Source organism: Charadrius vociferus, unplaced genomic scaffold (genome assembly GCF_000708025.1).
Source record: "Charadrius vociferus isolate BGI_N301 unplaced genomic scaffold, ASM70802v2 scaffold72, whole genome shotgun sequence".
NCBI lineage: Eukaryota > Metazoa > Chordata > Aves > Charadriiformes > Charadriidae > Charadrius > Charadrius vociferus.
The window spans coordinates 4788245-4800156 of NW_009647830.1; the positions used below are offsets into that span (position 1 = coordinate 4788245).

The following is an 11912-nucleotide window of genomic DNA, read 5'->3' on the forward strand; positions in this document are numbered from 1 at the left end:
AGCAAGTATTCACAATCATGTTTTTCCTTGCCTTGTCATTTTACTTAGGTGATAACTTTCTATAATATCTCCTTTTTCCTCCCCTCCTTCTGCTCCTTACATTTTCTAACAAGAAACTGCACGAAGAAGCCTGAGAGGTGTTGACAGTGGCTGTGAAGGTCAGATTAGGCAGGGTAGCATGCATGTTAGAACAAAGTCCCTGGGCCTTGCATGGCATAAACTATTGCTGGGTCTGGGTGGAACAACCCAGCTATCACTCACTCTCAGGAGCCTCATCCAGCATGACCTCTATGCCATAACTCCCTGCAACATATCCAGCCAAGTATTCCTCCTTCATGGGACCATTTAGTGTGTCGTATCTGAACTTCTTCTCCAGTGTATGCTACTCACTTCCGCATCCCTGAAGGGACTGCAGAGTCCAACAGTGCTATTGGTTTCTCTGCTAAACTTCCATGCCTCTGAATTACTCATTGGCAAACAGAGATTCAGATAAAGCTGAAGAAGTCCAAGTAAACAGTCTTTCCCAGTGTGGTGCTGAAAAGGAAAAGAAATCCATTTTTGAAAGAAAATGTGCAACATAGTATGAGAAGATCTGCAGTTGATGTATGCCTTGAGACTAGATCTGCATTTAAAGTTGAGACGGTTAATCATCATTTTATAGTTAGGAGTCCAAAACGCACATACTGAAAATTCTTTTTCAGCTATTATCTATCTGCCTCGAAGGAGCTTACTGTTTATCAGCAAAGTTCCCCAGATGCTGGAGTTCTGCCTCTGAGCATGGTATGCAGTGCCGGACATCCACACTGTGCTTAGCAGTTAGATTCTCACAAGAAGGAGAAAAAGACTGGATTCCAGTTTCTACATCAGTAAGAAATATAATGCTTGTTAGAAATGCAGTAGGAAATGAAACTTATATGATTTTGTATCCTGAATGTTCACTGGGGAAAGAACAGGCACCCAGACCTTTTTTTTTCTTGTAGGTAAGTGGCAAAGCACAAGACTACAGTGTTAGGTGCCTCTTGCTCATACTGTACAGTCCATTGAATACGTTGTTCATCTGTGCAATCCAGAACAATTTCTGCAGAGAGGGCTGTGATTACTTGTATAAATACACACACATACAGTTCAGCATGTATTCTGATCTAAACAGCTTAAACATGTGGGAGATACGACTTCACATCACATTAGTCAGAAGAAGAAAATGAACACACATGTGCCAAAAATATAATACGAGTGCTCTAACAAATGAGCGCTCATATTATTTTTGGTGAACAGTAAAATCATAAATGGTAAAACCCCTGTGGTCTCCAGAGTTAAAAAAAAAAGATAATGTGCCACAGTTTAGAAAAGCAAGGGTTTCAACATCTCACTCAGGAAGGACTGCACCCATAAAAGAACAAGAAAGAAGGCACACTGCTCAAGCAGAAGGTGTGGTATAAACTTCTTTTTGTCCTCAGTGTTTCCCACTGAATAACAAATAATTTGACAGTCAGGGTGCTGATTTCTGTGGAGTCCATTCAGAAGCACATTCTGCACAGAGAATTAGTCATGAACTTGTATCTCACTACTGCAATTCTGCTGGAATTCTCATTAAATGTAGTAGGTGAGCTTGAAATAGAAAAGGGTCAAGTCTTCATTAGATCCCAGAGCAGTTTGGATAATTGTCATATGATTCTTTTTGGGCTAAGATTTCATGAAATAAAATGACACGAATCAACAACTTACTGTAGCCAAAAAGGAGGAGTCTTGTTCCCCTCCCTGTCCCATCCGTTATCCTCCTCTGCTCCAGTGCTTATGTTATGCGAGCACAGCATGTTGGTCCCTTCCGTGAGCTGTTTTAGCTTCCTATTATGTCAGCAAATTAACAAATAAAAAAACATGGGCTCTTTTTCTGCCTCAGTAATGAGTTGGATTGGCTTACAGAGGGCTGAACATTATAGCCAGTGGAAGGAAAGAACAAGGTTCCAGAGATCAGGAGGGGAGAGTGGTGGAAAGGGGTATGGGTGGCAGGAACAGAAAATGAGGGGAGAGCAGCTCTCTCTCTTTTCACAAAACAAACCATTAGACCATTACTGAAACATAAGACACTCTGCTCTCTGTGTCTGCTACATGCATAGCCCATCTTGTAACGAAAGTTAACTTTTTCAGAGGAATATTCTCAAATGCAAATTTGGATGGCAACACTGAGCTCAGTGCAGCTATGGACCTGTACCGCAACTCAAGTCCCAAGTTCATTGAGCTATGACACATTTCTTAGTCTCAATCGAATACCATATTCAGAGCAACACTTCAGTTGGAGGGCTTTGTTCCTACTGAAGCTCTTCAAAAGAGATTATGAGTCGCTAAATCTGGGGCCATATCTCATAATTTTGGCTTATGCATTTGACTCTTCAGTTAGCATATTTGACTCTTTTATTAATGCATTCTAGTGTGATTGTTGCATTTAGTGGTAGGTTAAATTCATCCAGCCATGGGCCTGCTACTTCATAATTTTAACTTCAGAACATCTGAGAGGTATTACTTATTTTTGATTCATTTTTCAGTGCTTAAATAACAAGATCACAATATAAGATTCTTCTTACTGCTCTCTGAGGACTTTTTATGGTCTCTTCCCACTGACCTTTAAAAATTTCCTATGAGGACCTATGTCATAGCTGCTGATAAGAATGTTGTGGGGAGACTAGTATCTTTTATTAGACCAACTCACTGATACAGTGGGAAAAAATGAGCAAACTTTCAGCTCCACAACCCTTCTAACCAAAAACTAGTCTGTTTTTTCCAACTCATTTGCTGTGATAAAAGATATAACTTCTCTATACAAAATGCCCTGCAGATTTCCTTAGATCAGCACATCCAAGACAACATTAGAATTGTTATTAAAGTATTCAGCAGTCTCCTAAACTTGGTCAAGAATAAAGCACTTTATCCCAGAGGTGTATTGTGCTTCTGAATGGCCAGCCAAATGTTTCTGGCTAATTTGGAATTCAAATTCACTTTTCTTACATATCATCAGGCCCATCTCCTCATCAGGGATGGTCAACCTGTGTATAAAGACAAACAGGTCCTGTCTTCAATGCAAGACAGAGTCAATTTGCCCATGAGCTTTTTTCCCTAGTGCCAATACAAATGCTAGATCCAAAGCATAAACTGTGGTATGTATTGAATCACAAGACTTGTTAATTAATCCCGTGGTGGCTCGATTACCCACGAGGTCCTGAGCCGATGCACTGCCTAGCCAACTGCTAGTCAACAAGGTATCTCAGCTTTCAGGTGCTCAGTGCCACAGCAGGGCAAAACATAACCAGTCCATGGAATGACTCTTCTGCAATGCAGTTTGTGTGCCTTGGAATTAGTCGCAACACTTCATCCCTGGGATCACAGCGTAGCAGACCTGGTGTATGAAATGTGCTTTTGGAAATAACAGTATGATACCACTCAAACAATCCCCATTCAGTTTACACTGCTGGATACTGTCTTGGGAGACTCATTGTCATGGCTGTGGTGTGGCATATACAGCACCTAACATCATCTCTAAAGTTGCACCTAACCAGGAGAAGTCTGGAGAAATCATTTGTCTGTAGCAAAGAAACTGAAAATAATGTTTCCCTAACAGGTGTAAGAAACAGTATCCCTCAGAAATATCCCAATTGTATTTGTAGGCAACGAAAGTCACGCCTCTTCAGAAGTAAGCTTACAAAAAGGTGCATGTATGTAATGCACATTAAAATATGCAGTTCTTTTCATTCATTTTCACAAGGACATGTAATCTTATCTGCAGTATGTGCCATCAGAGGCTACTTCACACTGGTCTGTCAGAACTCTATCGGAGAACTTTTCCACTGTTGACAGGTTTCTCCCATTTAAAATGAGTCTTTTGCATTGCACTAAAACATGTGCAACTTGATAGTTTGGGTAATAAAGGAATACCTTAGTCAATACCTGTTATTACGTTCTGTTTTGACTTAAAAAGTAGAGCCATACAAAATGAGTATTGCACAGTCTTTCATTTAAATTGAGTATTGGATAATCTCCAAATATAACTACATACAGAAACGTTAGCCCTCTTCCATTTACATCTTCCTTATTGACTTGGAAAATGTAAAATGATCACTAAAAAATTTAAGCCATACAAAGAATTCTGAGATGGTATATAATGGAGGCACTGAATAATTTGCATTCCTTATTAACTTGGCAGAAGTCAAACAGTAGGTGTACTGAGATCAACGAGGACTCATGACTTTCCAAATACAGACCGATGGCTATGTTTTTCATTTAATACACAACAGCAGCAGTTTTCTTATTGCCTTTCTTCTGCAGCCCTACATCATTGACTTTATCCTTAGCATTGATCATTACCATTTCTGCCCAGATTTAGCTCTGCCCAGAGACTAAACTTCTCCTGGGAATGAAGAGGACTGGAGAGTTGCTGTTAATGCTCAGCTTGCACCTAAAGTATGAGTTCACTCTACCAAACACACCTCAAGTTTTGGAAATTCCAACTTTCTGACTTTGGAAAAGAATTGGGATCATACCAGGAAATCAGTGAAGGCTCAGCTCATAGTGAAAAAAATGTGATCAGAAAGACTTACATGATGAAGGATATGCAGACTTTAGGATAAAGAAAAGAGAAAAAACAAACACGGACATCTTCTTCCCACCTTCCCTCCCCTGTGATGGCACTCCTATAATTGCTCTTGTTCTGGTATCTGCATTCCAGAAAGATGACCAGAAATTTTAAAAGAGCCATGAGAACGATAAAGAATTAGAAAACATTTGTATAATAGAAGGGTCAAGAAGTTTAGTCCATTTAACTTACCGAAAGAAAGGAGGAAGGTACAGAAGCATAGCTTATAAATACCTGTAAGAGAAACATTAGAAGAGAGAGCTCTTCAATCTATCCCATGAATGTGTCACATTGTGTCTAGAAATACTATTCAATTTTAAAAAGTGAAGGTAGTCAAGCAGTGGAACAATTTTCAGACTTTAAAGTGGATTCTCATATCTCAAATTCTTAAATCATAATTGAGCCACATCACAATAAAATATATTTCTCTATTTTAACTACAGCTGTTGAAATCAGCTACTGAAGTAAGACATTTCCTATATCCTATATTTCAGGCCAGACCACAAGTATCTCTTATAATCCTAACATTGGTGTATTTTCTGCTGTTACTTCCAGAGTTACTGGCACAAGACAAGTGAAAGTGTGTGTGGTCTCAATTGCAAGGGATGTTTAACTCTCATCAACAGCCTCTTCATTAGGATTCTTCTGTGGAAGTAAGTTGGACCCTGTTGAACTGTTTACACCGGGCTGTTAAGCATTGGATGTTATTACATGAAATAGAACACTTTAACTGAAAATGCATGCACTTTAAAATACAGCATTCCTTTTTTAGAAGTTTTTCTGTACCTGATTGTTAGTGAGCCCCATGTGCAGGTAGAGAGAGGGAGAGCAGAGAACACATGGGAGCAATGCTAGCAGGAACCAGTACTCACACACCTCTCCTGCAGCAATTTCAGCACCTACCCGAGAAAACCAGACGTTGCTCGTTTGCCTTCTAGTGGCTTCAGTTTAGAATAGCTTCAAGAACAGGTCTTGCAAAAGAGCTAAGTGAAACTGAGAAGTTATTAGCTCACAGACACTTACTATTATTATACCAAGTTCTGAAATGTCAAGATGCCTTTGGTGGGAAACATCTGCGAAATGCCACATACTGTATTAAGAATGTGTAAGGACTAGATCAGCGGTACATGTGCATGAAGCTGAACTAGAGAACCATGATTTCAAAAGAAAAACTGTTTTCAAAGTAGATGGGTTTTCTCTGATACCAGTGACTTTTCATTCAAGCAACTAAATTAATATTTTTGGTAATCTTTGGCACATCTGCTTCTCTGAAACAATGGTCTCTCTGGAGCTGCTCCACTGAGTGTGGGATGGGTTGCCCCTGGTGCAACTGGGCCTACTGAATATAGCAAAAAAGACTGAGTGTGCTTTACAAGTGATAAAATAATTTGAAATGACCTTCACAGAGTCCTCTCATTTCCTCCTGGAATATTTGAGATGAAGGATATAGGCAAGGCCTGGCACCTAAGCTGCTGCAATACAGACCATCCTGCTCCTGCTGCTTCTGAGGATGTGAACTCATGTGCCTCTGTTTCCTTCAGTGAAGCTACATTGATTTACGTTACTGCTCAGGGCTAGTTTACATCAATATATGAAGCAGTAACATATGAACTTACCCACCTGAACCTTTTATGATGTGATATCTTAATGTGTGTGAAACTGCTCCACTTAATGAATGAAAACTGCTTTATTACTGTGAAAGCATTTTTTCTGAAATACATTCTTGAGTTTTAGCACTTTTTTTTTTTTACTCCTTTACCATCTAAACTATATTTAGATTTACAGGATGGGTTTTTATGTTAATAATACACTGTTCCTTGCTGAGAGGCATAAACTCATTTGGAGATGACCTTTGTCTGCTGGGGTATCAAGCTGCTTTCAAATCTTGCTGATCTTCCTCCTCTCCACTCTGGAGCACTAGTGACTGTCTCTGTGTTAGCTGGGCTAAATTAGTCTGCACTCTGATCCGTTCTGCTGAACACTGAAGGCTTACCAGAAATCTCTGTTGCTTATATGCTGTTCTGCTAAATTTAAATGGGTCAGAAACTCTCACCATGCTGTCACAAAAGCTATTTTTAAAGTTAATACAGCTCAGAGCTGGATTAATGAGTGCACATCCCTCTAACTGTGCACGAGCTCAGTATGGTCCAGCAGGAAATCATGCCCTTGGCAAGCACACGTGAGGAGCATCTTTCTGTGTCAATGCTCGTGGCCACCTGTTCAGATGGCCTACTGCCCTCTCGCAATGTGGTCAGACAGCTGACTTTGGGTGTTCATAAAATCAAGGACAGGTTTAGAGCCATACAAGGAATAACACGGCGAATGCCAGCTCTTCAGCAGCCCTGCATGTGACAGCGTCGGTAGCACACGCCCATTTCTTCTCATCATTTGTATGTTACTAAAAGTGTATCAGAACTGTCGAGAATTTCTGGCACATAATTCTGCCTGCCGAAAATACATACATTCCGCACTGGGAGAGGACAGGAGAAGAACATGGAGAATTCGTTTCTTCCTGTATCAATTTGTATTAATAATTAGGGAGTCTAATTTCACAGATCAAAAGAGTTCTGTTTTGTTTTTTTTTTTTTTCAATATGGAAAAGCTTTCCATATACATGTATATGATGGATCTTGTTGAGGTGAGATACACACCCAAGCCTTTAGTGTTCATTTTCTACCCAGAAGTCTCACATAACTGCAATAAGACAATTGACAAGTGACCTCCAACTGTCTCTTGTGTGAGATCATAGAATCATAGACTGGTTAGAGTTGAAAGGGACCTTAAAGATCATCTAGTTCCAACCCCCCTGCCGTAGGCAGGGATACCTACCACTAGACCAGGTTGCTCAAAGCCCCATCCAGCCTGGTCTTGAACACCTCCATTGTTGGGGCACCCACAACTTCTCTGGGCAAGCTGTTTCATTGTCTCACCACCCTCAGAATAAATAATTTCTTCCTAATAGCTAATCTAAACCTACCCCCTTTCAGGTTAAAACCACTACCCCTCATCCTATCATTACGCTCCCTGATTAAGATTCCCTCTCCACCTTTCCTGTAGGTGGCTTTAGGTACTGGAGGGCCACAATAAGGTCTCCCCAGAGCCTCCTCCTCTGCAGGCTGAACAACCCCAACTCTCTCAGCCTGTCCTCATAGGAGAGGTGCTCCAGCCCTCTGATCATCTTCGTGGCCCTCCTCTGGACTCGCTCCAACAGGTCCATGTCTTTCCTATGTTGGGCGTTCCATAGCTGGACACAGTACTCCAGGTGGCGTCTTACAAGAGCGGAGTAGAGGGGCAGAATCACCTCCCTTGATCTGCTGGCCATGATTCTTTTGATGCAGCCCAGGATGTAGTTGGCTTTCTGGGCTGCGAGTGCACATTGCCAGGTCATGTTGAGCTTCTCATCCACCAAGCCCCCAAGTCCTTCTCCTCAGGACTGCTCTCAATCCATTTTTCACTCAGCCAGTGTTTGTGCTTGGGTTTCCACCAGCCCACATGCAGGACCTTGCACTTGGCCTGGCTGAACTTCATGAGGTTTGCACGGGCCCACCTCTCAAACTTGTCCAGGTCCGTCTGGATGGCATCCATTCCCTCCAGCATGTCTGACACTCCACACAGCTTGGTTTCGTTGGCAAACTTGCTGAGGGTGCACTCAATCCCATTGTTTGTGTCACCAACAAAGATGTTAAACAGCACTGGTCCCAATACTGACCCCTGAGGAATGCCACACGTCACTGGTTGCCACTTGGACATCAAGCCGTTGACCACAACTCTCTGAGTGCGACCATCCAGACAATTCCTTATCCCCTGAGTGGGCCATCCATCAAATCCATGTCTCTCCAATTTAGAGACAAGGATGTCATGTGGGACAGTGTCAAATGCTTTGCACAACAAGTCCAGGTAGATAATGTCAGTTGCTCTTCCCTTATCCACCAATGCTGTAACCCTGTCACAGAAGGCCACCAAAATTGTCAGACACAATTTGCCTTTAATGAAGCCATGTTGGCTGTCACAGATCACCTCCTTATTTTCCATGTGCTTTAGCATAGGTTCCAGAAGAATCTGCTAGGCATGGAGGTGAGACTGACCGGCCTGTAGTTCCCAGCGTCTTCCTTTTTTCCCTTTTTAAAAATAGAGGTTATATTTTGCCTTTTGCAGTCAGCTGGAACTTCACCAGACTGCCAGCTTCTCAAATATGATGGCTAGTGGCTTAGCAACTTCATCTGCCAGTTCCTTCAGGACCCGCGGATGTATCGCATCAGGTCCTATGAATTTGTGCACCTTCAGGCTCCTGAGATGGTGTCGAACGTGAACTTCTCCTACAGTGGGTGGTCATTCACTCTTCCAGTCCTTGCCTTTGCCGTCTGTTACTTGGGTGGTGTGGCTAGAGCACTTGCCAGTGAAGACTGAGGCAAAAAAGTTGTTGAGTACCTCAGCCTTCTCCATATCTCGGGTACCCAGGTTTCGTGTTTCCTTCTGGAGAGGGCCCACATTTTCCCTAGTCTTCCTTTTATCACTGACATATCTACAGAAGCTTTTATTGTTGCCCTTGACATCCCTGTCCAGATTTAATTCTATCAGGGCTTTGGCTTTCTTAACCCGATCCCTGGCTGCTCCAACAACTTCTGTGTATTCCTCCCAGGCTACGTGTCCTTGCTTCCACCCTCTGTAGGCTTCCTTTTTCTGTTTGAGGTAGTCCAGGAGCCCCTTGTTCATCCATGCAGGCCTCTCGGCATTTTTGCCTGACTTTGTTGGGATGCATTGCTCCTGAGCTTGGAGGAGGTGGTCTTTGAATATTAGCCAGCTTTCTTGGGCCCCTCTTCCTTCCAGGGCTACCTTCCCATGGTAATCTGCCAAGCAGATCTCTGAAGAGGCCAGTCTGCTCTCCTGAACTCCAAGGTAATAAGCTTGCTCTGCAGCGCGTCCATGCTGCCCTAAGGATCCTGAAGTCCACCATCTCATGGTCACTGCAACCAAGGTTGCCCTTGAGCTTCACATTCCCCACCAGGTCTTCCTTGTTGGTGAGAACAAGGTCCAGCATAGCACCTCTCCTCATTGGTGCCTCTATCACTTGGAGATGTAAGTTATCATCAATGCATTCCAGGAACCTCCTGGCTTGCTTACGCTCTGCAATAAGCAGCAGATGTAGTAACAGCAATCTGCAACAGGAATACTTTCTCTAGTTGAAGTCAGACAACGTAAGGATGTTCGATTACTCAGAGTATTTACTTATTTCAGTTTATGAATAAGTCATTATTCCATTCTGCAACAATATCTGTACATCCAAATGTCATTCAGTGTACTGTTCGTTTTGCTCTTGAAAAATAACCTCTAGCAAAATTACTATGAGAAACACAGAAGAACTTTACCTTGTAATTCCATTTCCACCTCAGATAACCTTGCAAAAGAAACATTTTTCAGTAAGTCCAGAAACCAAATGGGTTTGGACAGTGAAGGTCAAAAGAGAAATTAAACTCCAGAGAAGGAAAATAGACTCTTTATATATGTCTCCAAGAAGTAAGTACTGTCTGTTTATTCTCTGAAGAGTCCTAATGACCTACTAAGTGATAGGTGTAACTGATAACAACCTGTACAGAGTCATTTCCGGGCATGAACTCAGCTATGTTGCTGGCTTCTTGCTGGACATCAGACTAAGGAAAATCAACATTCTTGGAAACACAACTGTCTTAATGCACTAAACCGAAGATTCTTTCAAGTGGGGAAAGGCAATTAAATGAAGAGAATTGCAAGTTAAGATGGTATAAGCCATCTTAAAAACTATTACGAAACTGAAAATAACAGTTTGACTCATCTGCATGAGTGATGGGATTGTAATTTCATATGATTTTACGTGTCAAGTTCAAGTAACAGCATTAATATAGTATCATTTTTTTATTATTATTTCTTTGTGGAAGTGTCCTGTTCAAAAACTGAACTACTTGTTCATAGTTAACTAGTCATATTAGCAAAATACAAGCTTCTCTTTGGTGTAATTGCAAGTTACATTATTTTACTTACACAGACATTGTCAAATCAAACAGTCTAACAAAAACACTTACGCCTGAACAGAGTCTTTTTACTCATACACGAATGATTATGAAGAGAAATTTCTCATCCGTACAATAATCCCAGTTCTTCAGGATGTCTTCTGCAAGTCCTATTCTTGGTCTGCATGTCTGCAAAATCTGCATGCTTTTGCAGTCAGTCTCTCAGTCTGCCATCTGCTCACTGGAGCTGTACATGTGCCCACAGATGTCCTCATGGAAAGGGTAAGGCCATACAGGTTTCTAAGCGCAGAATACCATGATAGCAATGAAACAGAGTGAACTGGTCATTATACGCACATGAACAACAGACCCTGTTTACATCTACCCTACAACTAGGTTTTTTCCTTATTTTGAGAATTTATTCACAGACACACACACATATATGCCCAGTCTTGGTGAGTCACAAGTAAAGAAACTGAAAATTTGGAGTTAAGGAGAGACTGTCATGTAGATTACCAAAGGACCTCTGCCTCCTAAAATAGCAGTGTTTTGTCAAAAGTATACTTACTTTTATGTGACTCTTCTAGGAAAATCAGAGGAAGAAAGTGGATGTGAAAACTCTGCAGATGGTCTCCAGGGACTCCTAGTATAGGCCTTACACTGAACTGAGAAGAGACTGCGTTGTAGTAAGCCTAAACTGAGTCTAATCCATGCCTGGGTCTAAAACTCTGTACATACTTCAAAGAAAGACTCTGATTGGGTATAAGTGATATTTTGTTTGAATGAACCCAACATCAAGGCCAACGTCTCCTCAGTCTTCCTGTTTTATGTAACAACTGTTAAGGAGGCTTTTAGACCTAAACCTGTCAAGAAAGGTGGTGTTGTGCTTCCCCTTCCATCCTAATCAAAGAGAATTAAGTTAAGGTTTTATGGGCAGAAATGTTTTCTGACTGATAGGAAGATCCTGGTAAGATCCTTCAAAAAAGTGGGGTTGCACAGTCCTGGGAGGTGACTATGGAGAAAGAACTGCTGAATACATACTAATCAAATTCGTGGATAATCATCATGTTTTAGAGAGAATAAGTAGGCCGGTATGTTAGGCAGCTGGGTATCAATAAATTCCCACTGTCTGTTTGCACCAGCTGGTAAATATCCCAGCTCGGAGAGCTGGCCAGCCTGGGTCTTTTCTAGTGTGACTTAAGATAATCTGTATCTCTGAGAATCATGATCCTTCTCAACTTGGCTTCCAGCCAGAAGCCAAGTCATAACATCGAAGAAGGCTGCTTTTGGGTTTGCAATAGACA

General features: G+C 41.6%; 1 pseudogene; it reads right to left on the bottom strand.

The window, feature by feature from the left end:
- Nucleotides 1-5233: 5233 nt before the first annotated feature.
- LOC104284334 lies at nt 5234-9549 on the bottom strand (annotated as a pseudogene).
- Nucleotides 9550-11912: the final 2363 nt, after the last annotated feature.